Source organism: Lissotriton vulgaris, chromosome 6 (genome assembly GCF_964263255.1).
Source record: "Lissotriton vulgaris chromosome 6, aLisVul1.2, whole genome shotgun sequence".
NCBI classification, from domain to species: Eukaryota; Metazoa; Chordata; class Amphibia; order Caudata; family Salamandridae; genus Lissotriton; species Lissotriton vulgaris.
In genome coordinates this window covers 483,861,289-483,883,346 of record NC_141694.1, presented here as the reverse complement: position 1 = coordinate 483,883,346, position 22,058 = coordinate 483,861,289, and the positions used below count along the sequence as shown (strand labels likewise).

Below are 22,058 nucleotides of genomic sequence, written 5' to 3'. Positions count from 1 at the left end.
TGATAGAATACTGCGGTGAGTCCTGGTAAAAAAATCACTGGTGGGAGGGTCTGTTCAAGGGACATTGGACCTATTCATAACAAGGGCTGCAAATGTCTTAGAACGGGAAATAGCCCTTACGGAACGTCGCTTATCTCTAGAGCCTTTGTATAATATGCGCTCGTCTCTGGGCCCTATCCAGCAATCTATTACTCCGCTGAAGACAGTCACAGAAAGGGACGCTACGGGAGATATTGTTATCCCTCAACAACTATTAGAGCGAAGTGCTTCCACTAATACCAGCAGGGAGTCTGATATTGATGACTCGTATCTAGAACCCCGTATGATAATTAGTTCCAATGTGGATAAACATCCTAAGCCTACCACGAAGTCAAATATACAAAATTCACCTGGCCTAGGACAAGTAAATAAAAGCAAACGTGGGGGAAACAGACACAAGGGCAGGTGTGCCAAGACCCCAAAAACGGCTTCAATAACCACAAGTCCACCTAAGGGCTTGCAGGACAAAGCCGCTAGAGTAACTTACCTGCAACATTCAATTTTTTCCACTGATGTTCATTTCGAACTAATGGGAAAAATTGAACATTTAGTTAGATCCCTTGTACTACCACTAATGGAGCGGGTAAAAAAAATTAATGAACAGCTGGGGGGCATAGAGGAGGTAATTTCATCAAACACCGGAATCTTATATGAATTGGCATCCTCTAAAGTAAGCCCTACTCTCAGTGTGTCAACATCTGATGGGCAAAAAATTTATCAAGTAATCAGTAATTGTACTACGTCTCAACCACAGGCAAATAATCTGTCCCTCCCCCCAAACCAACTAGTACATGTAAGAAAGACAGGGAAGGGAGGGAGGGAGGACCATTAAACACACAGAATACTATCTCAGATAAAAAATACGGAAAAACCGCCCGACCCCAAGACATGGACGAACAAGGTATTTTTCGTAGAATAGATTTGCCACCTGAATCAGCAGCCTATGACACAGTCCTTACCGGGGTTCCTGAATTAACAGCTGGAAGGAAAGAAGGGCGCCTCGAACTTAAAAACAAGGTAGTCCATTGGCTTACAAATAATAGGCCCTTACCGCCCAATATATGCGGGGAGATCTTGCACACAGGAAGACTGGGTTGGGTGGGCCAGAGACCTAAAGATATACAAGTGGATATTGTTGCTGTAAACTTCAGGGACCGTAGGGCAACTGCGTATCTGAGGGACTAGTACCTGGAAAGTAGAGGGGGAGGAATATCCACTCATGACCTAACATACTTCTACCCCCAGTATCAGATGACTAATACACGGGAGCCAAAGAAATATGGCATAAGGGAAGCACGAGCCCCAGTCTTTAACATTCCAACATTTAACCGTTTTTCTATGTTGTCTGGTCTCGATTGGGTGTACTGACGTACAAATGGGATTTCCTGTAAACGACTTGTGCCCAGAGGCAGCGATTCGCTAGTGATCACTAAGGGAACATATGATAGGGCCAAAGAAACCCTCATGAAAGATAGAGGGGGGAAAAAAGGGTAAAGGAAACGACCCTCATCCTATTATGGCCCAAGTAGAAAATGGGTGGGATCTAGATATAGATGTAAACTCTAGAGTAGAACACAGTCTAAATATAAAGTACACTGCACCCACAAGGACTAAAGCCATGTTCGGGAACATTCACACAGGGAGGCACGCACAGACAGATGAGTGCATTAGTAATAATAAACCTGCCCAATTATTGGTGTCCTGGAATATAGCAGGACTCGAGAACAAACTAGTGTCCCTGGATTGGTTAACTTTTATTGACACGTATACAGTAATATTACTCCAGGAGACATGGCAGACGGTATCCCAGTTTAGGCAGGGCTATTTGAACTTTTTTGTTCCCGCAGTCCATACCAAAAGAGGCAGGCCTATGGAGGGCCTGACCACTTGGGTCAAGCAGGATGATAGGTACACAATTAAACAAATAAATTCTAATTGCAATGATATCCTTATTGTAAAGCTACAATGTCCCGATTATAGAGATTTACTTGTCTTCAATGTCTATGCTAGGGGCAAACCAGGAGGTAAACCCACCAAGATAGTCACCAAGTTGTGACAACATTTGGATATTTATAATGGCAAGGTAAATTTATTGGTAGCGGGTGATTTCGATTGTTCTTTTGAACCCTTGGATCAAAATTACATTGAACTCACCAAGGGGCAATTCACAGTTGGCAGATTCTTCAACTGACCATCCCCCCCATCAAACGGTGGACTCAGGCTACTTTTCAGTTCAAAGCCCTATGCCTAGAACAGGGCCTTAGGGCCGTAAATGGCAGGACAAAAACAGACAAAGAGGGGAGACCTACATTTGATAATCGGGTGTGTACTAGTTGGATAGACTATATCTTAGTCAACTTAGAGTTCTGGTCATCCATCCATGACATGGCTATTATAAAAAGAATAGAGAGCTACCACAACACCCTTAGTTTAGAGCTAGAATTATTTAAAGCAAAGTGTGCTGTAGCCAGTCCGGTAACCATTGATATTTTCCCCACAAATGATACTAGGAGAGTGAAATGGGCTGAGTGCCTTCTGAAGCAGGAATACATTATTGAAATGGGTAAACTAGTAGTAAGCGCAACCACAGAGCTCCAGGGATGTACATCTGATGATGATCTTATGTCCCAGGTTGTTCCAATCCACACAACACTTTTTACAAGCCTTAGTAAATATTTTATCAAAGAGGTTACTGGTCCACAACGTAACAATAGAAAGCAGGCAGAATCTTGGTACGGTAAAAGTTGCAGGGCTGCATACAAATTACTTGCTGCAGCAGTAAGATCGAAGAATAGGGGTCTAATACACGTTGCAAGACGCAACTATAAAATTACCCAACAGGAAGTTAAAAAATCCTGGGATGAAAAATATTGGGAAGAGTTATTTGAAGCTAGCAAGTCGAGAAATATGGTAGGTTTCTGGGACTTGGAAAAATGGGGTAAGGTGTGCCATAGGGCCTACCCGCAAAATTATGTCCCTCCTGAATCGTGGGTGTCGCACTTTAAGACTCAGTTTGCATGCCCGGATTGGGAAAAAGGGACAAGCTGTATTATCATCCTTAACGACGTAATTACTACTCCATTGCAATTCAGCTTGAAAGAAGTTGAATATGCCTTAACTACTGTCCCTAAAGGGAGAGCTCCAGGGCTGGATACGATACCCGCGGATCTCTTTATACATGGTAGAGAGGTCTGGGCACCGTATATACAGCTACTTGCCAATGCCATCGCTAAAGGCTCCCCAATTCCAGACATCTGGAAGGGAGCCGAAATAATCCCTATTTTTAAGAAAGGAGATTGTGCTGATTCTGCCAACTACAGCCCACTTAGCCTGATATTTAAAGAAAAAGGGGTAACCCTGTGTCCCTCAGAACCTGGGTAATTAATGGTTAATAAAATAAATGGTTCTGTCGGGTGATAACCAAGAGTGATTTGTAGAGTACTGTTACTGTATTCGAGGTCCCCCCTCTTAAGACAACACAATTCAGAACCTCACAATTAATGACTCGAGGTCTTATTCATTGCATTTTCATATTTTATATGAATTGGAGTCATTCAAGTATTTCATGCAGTACAGATCAAAGACTGTCAACGTGAATTTTTGTGCAAAAGAAAGTGACAGTGGTGAATAGTGCTCAAGTGGTAGAGACTTCTTACATATGTACAGTGAAAGATACACATCTATACAATCAATATATACATATATACACAGTTATTAATTTCAAGGCCATTCCTCATGGCTGTCTAGAGATTTTTCAATGTTTCTTTTAAGTATTTGAAATCCTAGAAGACAATGGCCTGTTGTGGGATGTCGACGTTTCGACCCTTCTGCGCCTGTGTCTAAGGTCGCGGCGGGTCTTTTTCAAGACAAAGGGGTGTTGCACGACAGTCCACTCGAGTAGTTCCAGTTCCAGGATCTGCTACGAGCTGTCAAGCTGACAACTCGCAGCAGATCCTGGAACCTCTGAGCCAGCGATGATATCCCTTTACTGATTGGAAGCGGATTATAAGGCCATTGAGCCTCACCCTTTACAGGCGATTCAATACGACCTGCTACTTGAGTGGACTGTCGTGCAACACCCCTTTGTCTTGAAAAAGACCCGCCTCGACCTTAGACACAGGCGCAGAAGGGTCGAAACGTCGACATCCCACAACAGGCCATTGTCTTCTAGGATTTCAAATACTTAAAAGAAACATTGAAAAATCTCTAGACAGCCATGAGGAATGGCCTTGAAATTAATAACTGTGTATATATGTATATATTGATTGTATAGATGTGTATCTTTCACTGTACATATGTAAGAAGTCTCTACCACTTGAGCACTATTCACCACTGTCACTTTCTTTTGCACAAAAATTCACGTTGACAGTCTTTGATCTGTACTGCATGAAATACTTGAATGACTCCAATTCATATAAAATATGAAAATGCAATGAATAAGACCTCGAGTCATTAATTGTGAGCTTCTGAATTGTGTTGTCTTAAGAGGGGGGACCTCGAATACAGTAACAGTACTCTACAAATCACTCTTGGTTATCACCCGACAGAACCATTTATTTTATTAACCACTTAGCCTGATAGCCTGTATTCAGAAGGTGGTGGCTAGGCTCGTGCTGTTCAGGATCCAGAATTGGATAGACGACGCTGAGGTTATGTCACCACTGCAAGCTGGCGTTCGTCCATTTACGAGTACCGTGGACCAGGTTTTTAGATGTGCTATTATTTATTGGAAGTGGGTAGTTCTCGGAGGTGGCACCCTACACGCGGCCTTTGTCGATTTGAAATCGGCCTTCGACTTAGTAAAGCGTACAAGGATGTGGAGAGTTTTTCAGGAGCAAGGCATACCACTGAAACTCCTCGCTCTTTTAATCAAATTCCACGATAATTTTGCGCAGGTCCGGTGGGGTCAGCAAGGCCAGGCCATTGAGAAATTTCCAACTATGAGAGGAGTAAGACAAGGGTGTGTCTTGGCTCCGACATTGTTCACTTTGTACATTAACAGGGCTATTGACTATTAGAAGGATTTATCTACTGATGCTCCTAAGTTAAATGGTGTCCTGATACCCCTGTTAATGTTTGCCGACGACACCCTTTTAATTTCCAAAACACAACAAGGGTTCCAGAGAGCAATTGGGTGTTTTGAGGCTTTCTGTACAGACTACGGCCTAACCATCAACGTATCTAAAACAAAATTTATGGTCATGCACAGGCACAAGGTTGTGAAAGGAAGGGCACTATTGAATCGAGAGCTCCTTGAGCAGACCCAATCTTTTACCTATCTTGAAATTACTTTGGGGTCAAGATTATAATGGAAACTCCATATGAATTACTTATCCACTAAACATGCCCAGCTGGCAGGAGTGCTCTTAAGAGAACTACGATCCTCGGTCACACAACCAATAGCTCCAGCCCTAAAAATATATGATACTAAAATACGGGCTTCTGTATTATACAGGGAAGAATTGTGGGGGCCATTTAATATCTCAGCCCTGACAATTGCCCAAAATAAGTTCATGTGGGGCCTGGTGAGGCTCCCCCCATTTATACCGCTGATACCCCTCTACTTAGATTTGGGTTGTCAGAGAATTGAGGAAGTTGCACAATTTAGACCGGTTGCATACTGGCGGAGGATCTGGGTTACCCCAGAACTCTCTCACTATGCTCAGGGTCTATTAGAAACTAGAGATATGGACAAAGGAAGTAGAATACCTTGGTTCAGAGAAGTTAGGTTGATCTATAAAGCTATGGGTCTGGGGGATTTATGGGACAACCCAGTACAAAATACTTTCCCGTCACGCAAGACCCTAAAGGAGCTCTATTGGGCCATGGTAACTCAAAGAGATTTTCAGAAGTGTATTGTTCCTTTAACCATTAGGGATTTCTTTTTTTTTTTTTTAATTTTTGAAAACCTTTATTGCAAAGTAGAATCATACAAATACGGGCCTACAACCATCCGGCCGGCCACGGCAGCATCTGAAGCACAGTAGCAAGCTGTTGGGCGACCCGGCAGCATAGGAGCACAAAACAGGATAAAACTGAGTTACACTGGAGACATGTGCGCCACCGGGAAGCAGGAGAAGTGAGGTTTAATTTTAAAGTTTTTAGTATGTCCATAAAAGAAGCTAGAAAGGATCAGAGGCAAAATAGACCATCCAGGACATAAGTGGGCAAGTATCAGCATCAATATCAGGCAAACAATATCCGCTAAGCAATTGACCGCAGAAGACCGGACAGGAGAAATTTTAAGCAAGCATTACTACGGTTGGCAGTTACCGCCCACATCATAACGATCCACCCAATGACCCCGAGAAAAAGGAGGAGAGAAAAGAGTAGAAGTAGGAGAACTAAAACTAAGGCCCATAGAAACAAAAAACGAACATAAGAATACCCGCCCCACCCTACACGCATGCAGAGGCTACGGCCTACCCCCCCCCCCTAGCAGTGTGTCTGTCGCCCCAAAAAGAGTACCCGAAATGCAGAAGAGAAGAAAAGAGAGAAAAGAAGTCACAGAAGGCCGGGGGAGGGCCCAGGTAAAGGAAACAAACAATCAACGTGTTCACCCTCGGCCATCCCTCCTCGGATCCCGACCCAACACCGTAATAGCATATACCACCCCAGCAGTTCTAGTTATCCGTCAACCATGGCAGCATCCGACCACATCTAAAACATAAAAACAGTGTCAGCCTTGTCCCCGTCGATCCAGCCGGACAATGAGGTCCAGGCGGGCAGCGGCCATCTTAGACGAGAGGCGCAGATGTAAAGACCACCACCAAGCCAAAAACCCTTCGCAGAGATCTGTCCCACGTAGTGCCGAACAGTCAGTAGCTACCCAGTAAAGGTGGAAACCCAGCAGCAGTACCTGAAGGCCGACTGGCCAGGGCCATTGCAACAATCTCATGGTAGAGCAGGGGGGCCCTCCGGGGGACCCCAAGGTGGGCACAAAGCAGGTCGACCAGCAAGAACTCTCCAGCCGATGGGCAGGGTCCAGTGCCACACTTCCCAGCACATCCTGAGTGGGGGGCCCGGCAGCCGATTCATCCGGAGTGTTCCGTGCTTCAACACACGGCAGGATACACAGGTCACCACCGCCGGTCGCAGGGTGTAGCAAGGCTGGCGGGAAGTAGCTAGCAACACAGTCGTCCGGGGGCTCACCAGGCACCACAGCATCCAGTCGGTCCTCCAGGTCCCGGGCGTTCGCCCGCATAGATGATCGCAGGTCGCGCAGGGCGTTTAAAACAGCAGCAAGAACAATGGGTTTCTCAGCAGCAGAGTCCTGCACCCAGAGGGCGCCGCCATGTTGTCGTCCTCTGTAATGTCCGCCAGAGCCCATCCCGAAGACAAAGCCAATAGTGTTAGCAATAGGCTCAATTACCACAGAGCAACGCTGCAAAGTAATCTCCAGCTGCCCGGATCCTGCTATAAGCAGCTTACGTTATGAAGAGTGCCCCATGCAAGTCTCCGAGGACTGCAAGCCGAAGTGCAAGGTGCCCGGTAAAATGGCGTCAACAGCAGCGCCAAAGGATGGGAAAGTCACCCAGTGCCGATCTCGAGTCGGGTGAGGGACACAATGTAGCGCCTGCCGCAGTCTCCGGAGCAAGCGTGGAAGTGTGCAGGGCCGGGCGGCAAACTGTAGCAATTGTTGCAACAGTAACTCGCCAGCCGCCGGTCCCTCCCGCTGCAGGCGTCCGCTGTTGCCGAGTCCAGGGGCAGCCTCCCTTCAGAACAAAGACCCGGTCCCTCACACGCCACGGTGGAGCAAGACGGGGACGAATCTCCGGGTCCACAGCAAGCTGACCGACGGGGAGCACATCATCCGAGTCAGAAGCCCAGCCCGAGTCCGAAGCGCCAACTTTTAGACAGGATAAACGGCAGGATCCGATGCGCTTCGGGCAGAAAGCGGGCGGGTCAGCGGAGCCGAGGAGTCAGGCGGCCATCGTGGTTGCAGGCTTGGCTCCTCCCCCCATTAGGGATTTCTTGGACCACAAACATATACCGGCCTATGAACCATACTGGGATGTCATTAGTATTCCTGAGGAAAGGAAACGGTTCCACCAGTACAGGGTGGGAACTCTCCCAATTAATACATTACTAGCAAATGGTAAACCAGTAATGGTGTTTTGTGCCCTTTCTGAAGCACCCGACCAGAAAGCTTAGCTCACGTCCTCTTTATATGCCCAGAGTATAAATCCCCACGTTACAAGTGGCTCAGGTCAATATGCATTCAGAAAGGCATTAAAAGAGGACCAGTTGCGCTAAGGATTTTTAGAACGGACTGTTCCGAAAGTTTAGTAATTGCCGTGGCCAAATTTTTGAATTAGATGTGGGCAATCCGCAGGAACAAATTAAAATCAGTGAATGCCCCACCAGACTAATCCTGTTTTAAATTCTGATTGTTTAAACATTATAAATGTATTGTAAACTTTGTTTTATTTTTAATGTGTTTAACCGCAATTTATAATATTTATGATCTTAACTGACTTGTATGGAACAATCAGTAGATGGGATCAACTCAGTAGAACTTACAAGAACATCCTTTTGATCTTGCAGTATTTTATCTGAAATAATTATTCATACATTATATTAATGTATTATGGAATTGTTGCTGTGTTTTTATTTTTTTAATATGTTGTCTTTTATGACATGTAGTCGAAATAAAGACCTATTTGAATTGAAATGGTCTGACTAAGCCAAAACCGGTTTTGGGTTGCTTGTGTTCTGGTTCAGAAAGTACCTGAATTGGTAGTTCGGGCTGGATTGTTCCCACAGAAGCATATTATACCGACAGTGAACCTTCTGCTACAGGATCCAAAAGTGAGAAGATGGCTGCTCCCCTTCTGTGAGCAAGAATGAAGGCAGAAGAGTTTCCCTAAAAGGGTCTCAAAGGCTCCAAGTGATCAATGGAAACTGTAGTACGCATTTGTGCCATTTATATAGTTTACATCGTCACAAACTCAAAAAGGTGATTAATTAGAGAGGTTTTGTCCTGATGAAAGGCCCTCCTGCATTCCTTTAGGCGCATGAAATAGGGTTGGAACCCTTCAACCTTCTCAGCATGGGTTGAATAATTCCCTTATACTTTAACCTTACCAATTGGAAACTTAATCAAAGGATTATTGATCTACCAGAAGGTAATGTTACCCCTTCTCTTTTTCTACCCTATTTTTAATATTTAGTTACTTACACACCAGAACGCTGGGCACCTGTTCTTTGCACCATCCCCAACAGCTACCCATACATGTCAGGGTACAAGCCCCCCACAGATGTCCAATTACATCAGTGTGAGGAGGGGCTAGATGATGAAGCAGGTCACCCCAGCGTGAGTGAGGGTTTTCATGCTTTAAAAAGGAGCACATTCCTCGGTTTAGTCAACTAGGTTGGATCACTTCTTTAGCATAGAATATTCGAGGAATTATGACAGATGTTGTTCTTTTCCTCCATGTGCATTTTTGCCAGTGTAGTTGAATTGGAGGACATGCCCTGAGAGTTCCACCTATTTTCCCCATGTGTTGCGTACGTGTACCCACTGAATGAAGGCTGATTGGTATACGGCTGTATCTACTTGAGGTTGCATAGTGGGCACAAAAATGAGGAGTTGGAATGCTACCCCAAGCAATTGCCCATGGTTAGATTATTTGTAAACATTTCTCCCATCACCTTTTGATTGTTTGATAACATGACATGTGTATTTGTAAAGCGCACAGTCACCCAGACAGGTATATTGGTGCTGAATAATAGATGTTTATTGTTACCCAACTCAATGGTAATCATTTTATCAACCTCAGAAGGATGAAAGGATGAGTGGACCCGCACGGATTTGAACCTGTGATGATGAGGTCGAACACAGGCCCCTACAGTGGACCCAATAGTCCACTGAGCCACCAGGCTCAGCTTGATGATGCTTTTAAGCATTTTCTAAAATAAAGAAAACACAAAGTGTCTGCTATGTACTTGTAAAGTATTGATGGGCAATCCATAGTTAAAAAATCTATATGAGTAGGAGATAATGAAATACTTGTTTGATAAGGCGCTGGTCCAGCTAGCATGTGACGGCCTTCCTCTAAACTGAAATATCAGTATGTATTTGTTTGAGCCAAACCGCACCAAATGGTGCAGAAATCTCCAGGGTAAGCTGCAGCCCTCACACAACAGCCGTCTCCACTCTGCTCTCCAAATTCTTTCATCTGAACTGAAGATCATTAGGAAGGTGAGGGTTAAAGTAGTTGCCTTGAGGGTAAAATTGGGATGGATGCAGGATGATACAAATCCACAAAGGGAAGAATACAGGGGTGGAGGATCTGGACATATCCTGCTACTGTTGGTGCTTCCAGAACATGAACATAAGTACCTTCTTCCTGTGTAACAACAAAGCTCAAGGCCTATGCGGAAGCTTTGCTAGCCTACTCTGTTGCTATATTTACTATGAATAGGCAGGGTTCTGTGGAACGGACATCTATGGTGATGTTACTCAAAGACAATCACAATGAACAAGAAACACCAACTAGGTTATCAGCTGTGCCCATGGATCCTGGCGATCAAACAGGAACACGTAAGGTAGTAACAGCAAGGGGTTAGAACCTAAACACAATCTCGATAGACAAAGAGCTAGCAAGGAGGAGTGCTTAACAGGGCACACTTGACAGGAAGCAAGTAACAAACGTACAAGGTAATAGAAGCAAGGCAGCAGGAATAGAAATACACCAAACTAGGAACTGGAACCAAGGAAATGGGAAGAAAGGCAGGGACTGGAAAAGAAATGCAGGAGGGGAGGCCACAAGGGAACACTAAAATAGAGCTAAATCATGAGTCAAGAAAACAAAGTAGCACTGAAGGCTGTTCTGGAGCAGGGATAAGAATTTTGCAAAAGCTCAAGAGTCAAAGTAGCACTGCAGGCAATGCTAGTTCAGAAACAGGGAATTACTAAAGCTCAGGAGTCAAGGTTGCACTGCAGGCAGTGCTGGTTGAGCAACAAGTAAAGATCCAGCAGCTCAGGAACAAGGAATAACTATAGCTCAGAACTCTGGAAACAAGGATAACAAAAGCTAAGGGAAACACGGGTCGGTCTCACCGATACAAAGCTACAATGACCAACCGTGGACTGAAGGGAGTTGAGGCTTGAAAGAGCTCACATTAATCACATGCATCAGGTGTGAGCAGGTTATCAGCAGTCAGCCACAAGAGAACGGATTTCCTCGCCCATCCCTGGCCTGAAGGGGTGGAGATGAAGCAGTGAGCTGGGTAATGGAGTTTCAGGCATGTGCACATTGGCTTCCACAAAACACGGCATGGATTGGGACTGGATGGCAATTTCCAAGTAGCTTCCAAATGGCTGGAACTCAGTAAATGCATGAAGGGGAGGGTCCAGAAGCTTATTAGGACAATGGAAAGTCCCACAATTCAGCCTCCTGGTGGTGGGCAGAGAGCACAGGGAGCGAATCAAGACACCGTCTCCATGCCCTGTATAAGGAGGCATTTTGAACAACAATATCTCAATCGGATTCAATGGAAAAGGCAAGTATACGCGTATGTACAAGACATTACGAGATCATGAAGAAAAAAAAAAACAAAGGAGAGAGACTCTAGATATCAATTTTGGAAAGTGCATATAGCATTATGTATTAAGAACACATTTTGTACAGGACAGTTGTAGCAGGACTGTTAGCATAAAATGCGGTGGGAACCCAAGGGAGGTTTGTGCACTTGGTGCTAGTGAAACAAAGACTAACAGCGCGAGTGACAGCTGGGTGAACACAGCGAAGGTGACAATGTGAAAAACAATACATACAGAAGCAATGGTTCGTCATCAATGAGTGAAAAGCAGATGTTCGTTAGCGAATCAAGGTTGAGGGTGCACCATGAGTCGCGCTGTACATTGGGTCGACAGCGTTTCAATCCTATCTAGTCAGGATCTTCATCAGGACCGGTTTGCCAGATTTGTAAGTGCTGCGTGGGAAAGGAAAGGAGAAATTAGGGTAGCGGCCAGGGACGATGGGAGTACACGTGGTGTCAGAAAGGACGCAAATAGAGCGCTGGGGGTCGAGTGGAGGGGGGAAGGAACATAAGGGCATGGGTGGTGGAGGGTAAGTGGGGGGAGAAGGGGGGTTGGATGGGAATCGGGGTGGTAAGAGGAGATGGCCGAGTGTGGAGCCAGAGGAGTCGGGGGTGAGGCGGGGAGGGTGGCTAATTAGGGGGGTAGCGAGGGCAAGTAGACGTTTGAAGCGGACTGCGTGAGAATGGGTGCGGGGTGTAACTCCAGATTGGAGAGTAGAGCGCTGGGGTGTGAGAGGAGGGGGAGGAACATAAGGGCATGGGTGGTGTAGGATAAGTGAGGGGGGAGAAGGGGGTTGGATGGGAATCAGGATGGTAAGGGGAGATGGCCGAGTGTGGTCCCAGAGGAGTTGGGGCGGGACGGGGGGGTTGGTTAGGGGGGGTAACGAGGGCAGGTAGACGTTTGAAGCGGATAGTGTTGGAATGGATGCAGGGTGTATCTCCAGATTGGCACAATTTAACAATGGCGGGGTACGTGCTGGTCCGATGGCAAGCAGACAAATATCGGGGGCATGTATACAATGAAGAATTGGCTGGAGATGCAATCTGGCATGTAAAGGTATTACGAAAATACATTCCAATCTAACCGCAATCTCAGCCCTCCACTGCGATGCCCTTCCGCTGCCACTCCTCAGGGCCGCCTGTCTGACACCTATCTTTTACTGATGGCCCGCATCTACATTGTTACAGCAATGAATTGCATGTGGTCACTAGGTTTGCTATCCTGTTTGCTATCCTGTACAAATTCGATCATGTACATAACCATTGTGTTTGCCAAATTTCTGTATATATCCAAATTTTCGGTATAGATCTGATTGTACCTGTAGCATGTCCCGAATTCATATGTGCAAGATGATTGCTCAGGAAATGTGCTTTTTAAATACTCTTCAATACTTTTTCACTGCCATCAGTGTTTACTGACACTACAAACCGGGCAAACCCGAATACCTTTCCGAAACACTGTCCCCTAGTCTCTCTTCCCTTGCCCCAACCGGGATGCATACGAGGCACGTCACTTTTGCTGCCACTCCCTTCCACTCCCACATCGACCCACGTCATAGGCCACGCCCACCACTGGTTACTTCACAGCCGCCCCAAACACGCCGCTTTACTTCAGTCCCGGGCGCTGACTCCGGTCTACTCACGAGACCCCGAGCTGCCTCCTGGCAACCGGATTCGTACGGCAGCTAGACAAAGTCACTAGTTAAGCCCATCCCTCAGCCGTCTCCTTCCTCCCCGCAGACCTTATTTCCTATCCTTGCCGACTGGCCTCCCCTTTTCCCTGCCTCCAGGTACCGACGTCTGGACCTCAACAGTGGATCGATTCACCGACCCTGCCTTCTGAGTATGCCCCCTACTAGGCGAAACACACTGGACAGATCGGGGCTCCGATTCTGTGCCCACACCTACCTTAGTACCTACACACGCAAGTCGACTTATCCCCAGCACCCTGCCCCCTCCCCATTTACCAGCACTCCCTCCTGTGCCAACCCTCATTCTCCAAACCTTCTTCCCCCCAGGAACAAGATTTCTGACTCCTTTGAGCTGCCCCAGTAATACGCTACTTTACACACGCCATATCTCAGGATAGTAATTGGACTACACAGTACCAAGCCATCGAAGATCCTCATAGACCGTTCCTTTTTCCCCCCACGCCGCCCGCCCCCCACTTCACAGCGCGTCCCGCCCTGTTTCCCCCCCTGTCAGCCTTCCTTGATCACCCGACTAGCGCACAGGCTCCCCAGTTTTTTGCCTTATTTCAGCCAACTCCCCCGCCTTCTGGGCCCTGCGCACCAAGCGCCCCAGTATCTTCACTCGTACCCCCGACACCACACACCCGGTTCATCCCGCTAACCTGGAGCAGGTTGGCGGCAGGTCTTGCAGTTTCTCCCATGCAATCGGTGATAATTGTCTGCATGCCATCGGACCGTCACATGCCCCACCATAGTTAAATTACGCCTACCTGGAGATACACCTAGCACCCATTCCCACGCAGTCCGCTTCAATTATCTACCTAGCCTCGAACGCCCCCGCCCTCCCTCCCCCCGATATTTGTCTGCTTGCCATCGGACCGTCACATACCCCACCATTGTTAAATTGTGCCAATCTGGAGATACACCCCGCACCCATTCTCACGCAGTCTGCTTCAAACGTCTACTTGCCCTCGCTACCCCCCTAATTAGCCCCCCTCCCCGCCTCACCCCCGACTCCTCTGGCTCCACACTCGGCTATCTCCCCTTACCACCCCGATTCCCACCCAACCCCCCTTCTCCCCCCACTTACCCTCCACCACCCATGCCCTTATGTTCCTTCCCCCCTCCACTCGACCCCCAGCGCTCTATTTGCGTCCTTTCTGACACCACGCGTACTCCCATCGCCCCTGGCCGCTACCCTAATTTCTCCTTTCCTTTCCCACGCAGCACTTACAAATCTGGCAAACCGGTCCGGATGAAGATCCTGACTAGATAGGATTGAAACGCTGTCGACCCAATGTACAGCGCGACTCATGGTGCACCCTCAACCTTGATTCGCTAACGAACATCTGCTATTCATTCATTGATGACGAACCATTGCTTCTGTATATATGGTTTTTCACCTTGTCACCTTGCGTCCTTCGCTGTGTTCACCCACCTGTCACTCGCACCGTCACTCTTTGTTTCACTAGCACCAAGTGCACAAAGCCCCCTTGGGTTGCCACCGCATTTTATGCAAACAGTGCTGCTACAACTGTCCTGTACAAAATGTGTTCTTAATATATGATGCTATATGCACTTTCCAAAATGGATAGCGAGAGTCTCTCTCCTTTTTTTCCTGATCTCGTAATGTCTTGTACATACGTGTATACTTGCCTTTTCCATTGAATCTGATTTGAGATATTGTTGTTCAAAATACATATACACTCAGATCTCAATATGGTCTATGGGTTACACTCGTGTTGTTTTTCCTTGTATGAAGAGGCAGCACAGGAAGGTTTCTTCATCTCAGACATTGACCTTATAGGGGTTTCACAATTGGGAGACGTGGTCAGGGACCCATAGAAGGGCTTTCCAGGAACTGCAGCACACTTACAGGATCAACAATTTTATAAATACTTGCAACTTAGGCTCGCGATCACCACCCACATCCCCACCGACACTCATCCCAGAGTTTAGTCCACTGGAAGCCAAGATCCTGATGGGGTCACTGGGGACGAGAGGCATTTCCCAAATCTGTTGCACACTCGTTATCAATGCCTACCCTACTCTAGATTATCTCAGGACACGCTGGGAGCACTGGCTGGGCCCCTTAAGGGATGAGTACTGGCGGGACGCCCTCATGGCCCCCGGGTCATTTCCATTTCCATCCAGACATAATATCTATACTGTGCTTATTTTACCCTTGCCACACTAGACAGGGCTTTCCTTTTGTCGAGCTCTGACTGCCCTCGCTGTGCGATAATCATTGCAGTCTTAATTCACATAGTATGGGTATGACAGGCTATAAATAGATACTGGACCACTATAGCCACAAAGCTCACCGGGGTACGGGGCTGGGAGGTCCCCCACACGACTGAGGTCTTTCTCCTGGGGATTCTGTAGGGCATGGGAGGATCTTGAGCAGACAAAGCGTTCTTGGGCACCGCCCTTATGGGGCTGAAAAGCGACATAGCCACCTTATGGAAGCATCCGCAACCCCACACAGTGTCACAGTGGCCCATAGGCTTGGACTGGTGTGCGATACAGGAGAAACAGGTTTATGTAGCACAGGACTACTCACAGAAGTACAAAAAGGTGTGGAGCAGGTGGCTGGGGCAGATTAAATGAATTTGGAGAAACTGTACTAATAATGCGCTCATGTGAAAATGCATATACACTTCAGGGTTGTAGTTGATGTGGTTCAAAAAACACAATCCGTGCATTGGGTCAAAGAGTACTTCATCCTGCTTTCATGTGGCTGTATTGTTTGTATTAAAATCAATAAACTTGACTATCCCCCAACAAAAAAGTGGCAGGTTTACAACTTGCCAAAAAGCAGAGCTATCTCCATGTTGTAGGCCTCTTGAGCTCTTACCATGCTTCTCTTTTAAGTGCACTTATTCTGTTCCTACATCCCAGCCTATAGAGCCTTCTAGCCTCCTTAACAGTTTCTTTTGACCTTGGTATCTGTTGGAGGACCTACTTTAGAGCTGTGTGTGTCTTGGTATCGTTTTGGTCAAACCATGTAAGGCCACAGCGGACTGATTTTTTACTCTTCCTAGTAAAAGCAATCTTCACCTCTTTACATATATTTGAGAAAGAGTCCACTATAACTTGATCAGGGGAATCAATTGTAGGCACACTTCAAAATCCGAACTACACCCCCTTACGAAAGTCTTTAAAAAGTAATAAGGAATGATCATACCCCATCCTATTTGTCTACCATAATCCTTAGTAAAAAGAGTTTCTTTATATAAATTAGGGTTAATCTTTTCCTTAAAATCATACCAGCTGAAATTGGATATAGGAGGGTTATGATCACTAATAACGTTCCATAAGGCCCTGGACTACTGAGGGAAAGGCCAAGGCAAGCAGACACAAATATAAAATCAATAGCTGAGTTACTACCTCTACCCTTAAATTTGGGAACTGAGTCAGAGGAGACATATTTTTCATTAGTCAAGAGATTAATAAGAAAAAAGTGGGATAACATAAATGATCTCCCTAATCAGTACAGGAAAAGTGAACCTGTTCAGAGACTATTAATTAAGTATCTGCTCTCCACTTAGAACTACATGAAGTAGGTATATTAAAGTCAGATGGTACTATAATAAAAGGGAAAACTGTCCAGGCAAAAAGGGTCACATCCCTAAATTGTCAACTGTTTTTCCAGCTTAACTTCGGATGATGGAGAATTGTAAATATTAATTATCAGAACTCTAACCTTATGTGGGAAGGATAAAAGAACATCCAGTAGATTACTTGAATCAAAAGCTACCAACTCCATTTGACAACCCACTCCTAAGCTCATAAATGTTGTAAGTTCCCCTTTAATCTACCTTGTTGGGAATATGACTTACAAAGATCAACACCCTAGTCATTATCCAGGAGAGATTTAAACCCTGCTACATTCCAACTAAGTACCCCTAAAACGGTCTTGCCTGTCGTAGAAGCTCCCCTACGGACCTGAAGCCTATTGGAAGACTCTTCCCCAGTTCCTTCTACCATCCTATCTCTGTCTCCTACAATCACCTGACAGGGACCAACCCTCATCCTGTTATGTCAATCTATATCTGCTAGAGCCTCAAACCGGTTGTGGATGGGGATTCCATAATACACACATCTGTCACAATTCGTTCTAACTGGCGCCAAAACCTACCTTCCAATAAACCGGGTGTTTACCTGGGTGGAAACCCTGGCAACTAGGAGTACCGATTTATAAAAGTATCTCAAGGGCAGTAATGCAATATTACTGAATTTCACCTGCGTGCTTAAATGCCCATAAGTAAACTGTTTGCTAAATAAGGAGTGGTAAAGCCCCTTCCGAACTTTAGGCAGCGATGATCAACCGATAGCAGACCTTTGAGTGAATTGCAGACCCCTGGTAGTTCATTAGTTGTAGTTAAAAGGTTTTGTTTTATTTTGTGTGAAGACATGGAATTGGTTTCTTTTGTTTTCTAGGTTTCTTCATAAGGCTTTTATTTTCCTCCTACGCAATTGTTGAACGATTTTCTTGTATGGCGGACTTCTACTTTTTCCGTGCTTGCACCGTCTAGACAGAGACTATTGACAAAGGGCCCAACCACTCCCTAGTTCGTATGTTTGCCATAGTGAGACATTACCTTTACCACTAGTCTAATATTGGAAATGATAGTCATGTAGTAGATTAGTATCTTTTAAACTGAAACGAAGATTATATAATCTATCCAATTCCAGACAAGCTTGAATGATGTACTGCGTAATATAACTGACAAGCATAATATGTATTGTACTGCTCTTACTATCGATATGGAACTGCTTTGAGTGTTTCTCTTGATTAATATATAAATGGCAATAAAAAAGAATTTGCAAAAAAAATAAAAAATAAGGAGTGCTAAAGTTGACAATGATACAATCCCAGACCTGTTCACCAGCCCGGTTCCTATCCATCCCACCTTACTTGTCAATAAGATCTTAGCAGCCAGTGAAGTTGAACATTTTCTGTATCAACCCAACCAGTTCATAGTCTTATTTAATAACTCTATGTGTGCCTCCTTTTGTTCTTTCTTCAAGGGGGAAACCCCCACCAAGATAATTACAAGAAGACAAGAGGCAGGTGGCAGGCCTATCAGTGGCTGCTTTTCTACTTCAGCTCCCCCTTCTTATTGGATTACTCCTGGGCCAGCGCCAGGAACCTTGGTTCTCCTAGGCCCCACCGCTACGACTCAACCACCCTCCATGCACTCAATCCCGGAAGACACGCCGACTGCGCGAGATCCTTGCCGATCACCTCCCATGGACAGTTCTCATGCAGACCCTGCCACAGAGCCTTCACCGTCGACGAAGCTCCAACAACCGCCGAAAGCCCGCTTGATGCACGCCCTGCTGAAACCCTGACTTGCATCCTCCTCAATGTGTGCTCCCTGTACCGACACGCAGTAGATATCTGGGACCTGATAGACACCCTCTCGCCCTACATCACCCTCTTCACGGAAACCTGGACGAACGCCACCTCCGGACCCGACATTGCCACGGCCATCCCAGACGGTTACAAGATCCAGAGAAAGGACCGCCCCCACACCCCAGGAGGAGGACTCACCATTGCACACAAGACCCCCCTCCGACTCTCCACATCCAGCACGAGTGACCCCCACTCCAACACAGAGCACCTCCACTTCCAGATCCAGACCAGCCCCAGGACCACACTGCGCAGCACCTCCTCTACAGACCACCAGGACCTCGTACCTAGCCCGCGACTACTATCGCCAAGCTCGTCGCACCCCACGCAATCACCTCCACGGACTACATTCTACTCGGGGACCTGAATCCCACCTCGACAACTGCAACAACCTTGACTCCACCACTCTCCTGGACAACCTCGGACTGAAGCAGCTGGTCAACACGCCCACCCACAGAGCTGGACACACCCTCGACCCCATCTTCACGGGAAGGACAAACATCCATTTCAGCCACACCACCCAGCCCCTTTGGACAGACCACCACTGCAACCTTTTCACCTTCAACACCACCACCGCACCCAGGCCCACCCAGAGCTCGCCACGACGGAACTGGAGCAAGGTCACAGAGGAACACCTCAACATCACCCTCCTCCAAAACCCCCCCAGTGCCACGACCAACACCAAATCCGCAGCCATAGAATTTCACAGCAGGATCTCCTGCTGCACCAACAAGCTCGCACCCATCCACCACCCCGCCAAACAACGCCCTCTGAAGGCCGCCTGGTTAACCACAGAACTACAAGAAGCCAGACGCTCCTAGAGATGCCTAGAGAAAACGTGGCAAAAACAGATAACCACGCAAGCACGGAACAACCACAGGAACATAAGAGACAAAGTCCAGACCAACATGACAAATGCCAAGGAACTGTTCAATGTCATACAGCAGTTCACAAACCCCACTAGCGAAGCCACGGACCTCACACCTTCCCCGGAACAAGCTCAGCTCCTACTTCCATCTGAAGATCAAGGTGCTCACAACTTCAGCGAACTAATGCCGAACACCAACCCCTTACCCACCGTCGCTGATAAGCCAGCCATCATGACCTGGGATCCCGCCACTGTCGAACACTTTACCGCGACCATGACGAAAACCCACTCAGGAGCCCCAACGGACCCCTGCCCACCGCACATATTCCACATGGCCACCGCCGCCATTGCACCTGAACTAGGACAGACCATCAATGCCTCCTTGAGATCCAGCATCTGCCTAGACGACTGGAAGCGGGAAGAGGTTAAACCCCTCCTCAAGAAACCAACGGCCGACCCAACGGACCTGAAAAACTACTGGCCCATCTCTCTCCTCCCCTTCACGGCCAAAGTCAGAGAGAGACTCGTAAACGTCCAGCTGACCGCCTTCATCGAAGATAACTCCATCCTAGACACCTCCCAGTTTGGATGCTGCAGCAACTACAGCACAAACCGCCCTCCTCGCCGCCACTGAGGACATCCGCATGCTACTCGACCAGGGACACACCCCGGCCCTCATCCTTCTAGACCTATCCTCAGCCTTCCTCACCGTTTGACACTGTACGCTCACAGCCAGATTTCACGACACAGGGATACAAGGAGCCACCCCTGACTGGATACAATCCTTTCTCTCCATCAGAACTCAGAGAATCAGACTCCTTTCCTTCCTCTCCGAACCCACCAACATCAACTGCGGAGTACCCCAAGGATCATCGCTCAACCCGACGCTCTTCAACATCTACATGACCTCCCTCGCCGCCATAGTCAGACAGCATGGGCTAAGCATTGTAACATACGCAGACGGCACCCAGCACTTCTTCTCACTTACTCACGAAGAATCCCGAAGACACCAGACTCTGTTTCCGGGAAGGAATGAAGAATGTGGCAGCCTGGATGAAGGACAGCTGTTTGAAGCTCAACTCCGAGAAGACCGAGGTCCTCATACTCAGACCCTGCACCTCCACCTGGGACAACACCTAGTGACCCTCTACCCTAGGGAATCCACACACCCCTAGAGATCACGCACGAAACCTCAGCATCATCCTCAACTCCTCCCTCTCCATGACCCGCCAGATCAACACCCTCGCCTCCACCAGTTTCAACTTCCTAAGCATCCTCCGCAAGACCTTCAAATGGATCCCCCCCGATTGCAGAAGGACCGTCACCCACGCGCTCATAACCAGTAGACTGGACTACGGAAACGCCCTATATGCCGGAATCAACTGAACTCATCTGCACAAACTCGACCTTCCAGAACGCCGCGGCCAGACTAGTCATCGGGACACCGCGTCACGAACACATGACCCAACACCTACAAAACCTCCACTGGCTCCCCGTCAAGAAGAGGGTCACCTTCAAACTCCTCATCCACGCCTACAATGCCCTCAACAACATCGGACCCAAATACCTCAACGAGAGAGTATCCTTCCACGTACCCAGGAGGAACCTCCGCTCTGCCGACCTCGCCCTGGCAGAAGTCCCCAGCATCCGCAGAAACGGAACAGGTGGGAGAGCGCCCCTGTGCTCTTTACGGCTTTGGGGGCCTATTGACTCTTTATTTTATGACTTATTAGGGTTTGTGGTAGCCAGCAGATTACTATTTTAGAAATACGCTTGATCCTTTCATGTTTTTCTACATATTATTAGAGCAGCACACGAATTCCCCTCCACAAGCTTTTTAATCAGCTTGATAGGAAAACATTTTCCTTTAGACCTCACATTTAAGCCTTGTGCATTTTCCTAAAGGTCAAGAATCAGAAAGTTATAAGGTGAAGTAGGACAGAAAGTACTCAGATTGAAGGTCTTTGGATCACAAATCTGGAGTATGTTTCCTGTGTGTCTTCGTGCTACCAGAAGCCATTTTCGCTTCAGGATAGCTTTACAAATCTGCTTGCTGTCTTTTGTAGGATGCTGGCATTTCCTTTTCCTGTTTTTGTCTTCATCTCTTGATTTTCTGCCTTCACTTCAGGTTGTGAATTCATTTAGTTCCTTGAAGCCTTTGTGGTATACGTGAATACAATGAATGAAGAAATAAAATCCCAGGATTCCCAGTTGAGCTTGCATGGATGTAAGAAATATGGCAATGATAACAGTGTAAGGCAAGAAAGGAGATCGCGTAGGGGTGTTCTGTCGATTGATAAAAGTGGAAGTCCAATGAGCCTTCAGCCCAAAGGTGGGCTGGTGGGCCCATAGGGGCCACCTGGTCGCATCATCCCCATAAATTATATTTATATATTGTGACTAGGCAGTGCCAACTAGAAGCAATCATTTCCTTGAGTTGGTAAACCTGTTCTTTTTGGTTTGTTTTCTTTCTTTCCCTCCCAGTTTTTTGTTT

General features: G+C 46.9%; 1 protein-coding gene across 2 annotated transcripts in view; it reads right to left on the bottom strand.

The window, feature by feature from the left end:
- SDHAF4 (succinate dehydrogenase complex assembly factor 4) overlaps nucleotides 1-22,058 on the bottom strand; it is a 52,305-nt gene that overhangs the window by 6,344 nt on the left and 23,903 nt on the right. The gene's annotated exons all lie outside the window — the stretch shown is intronic.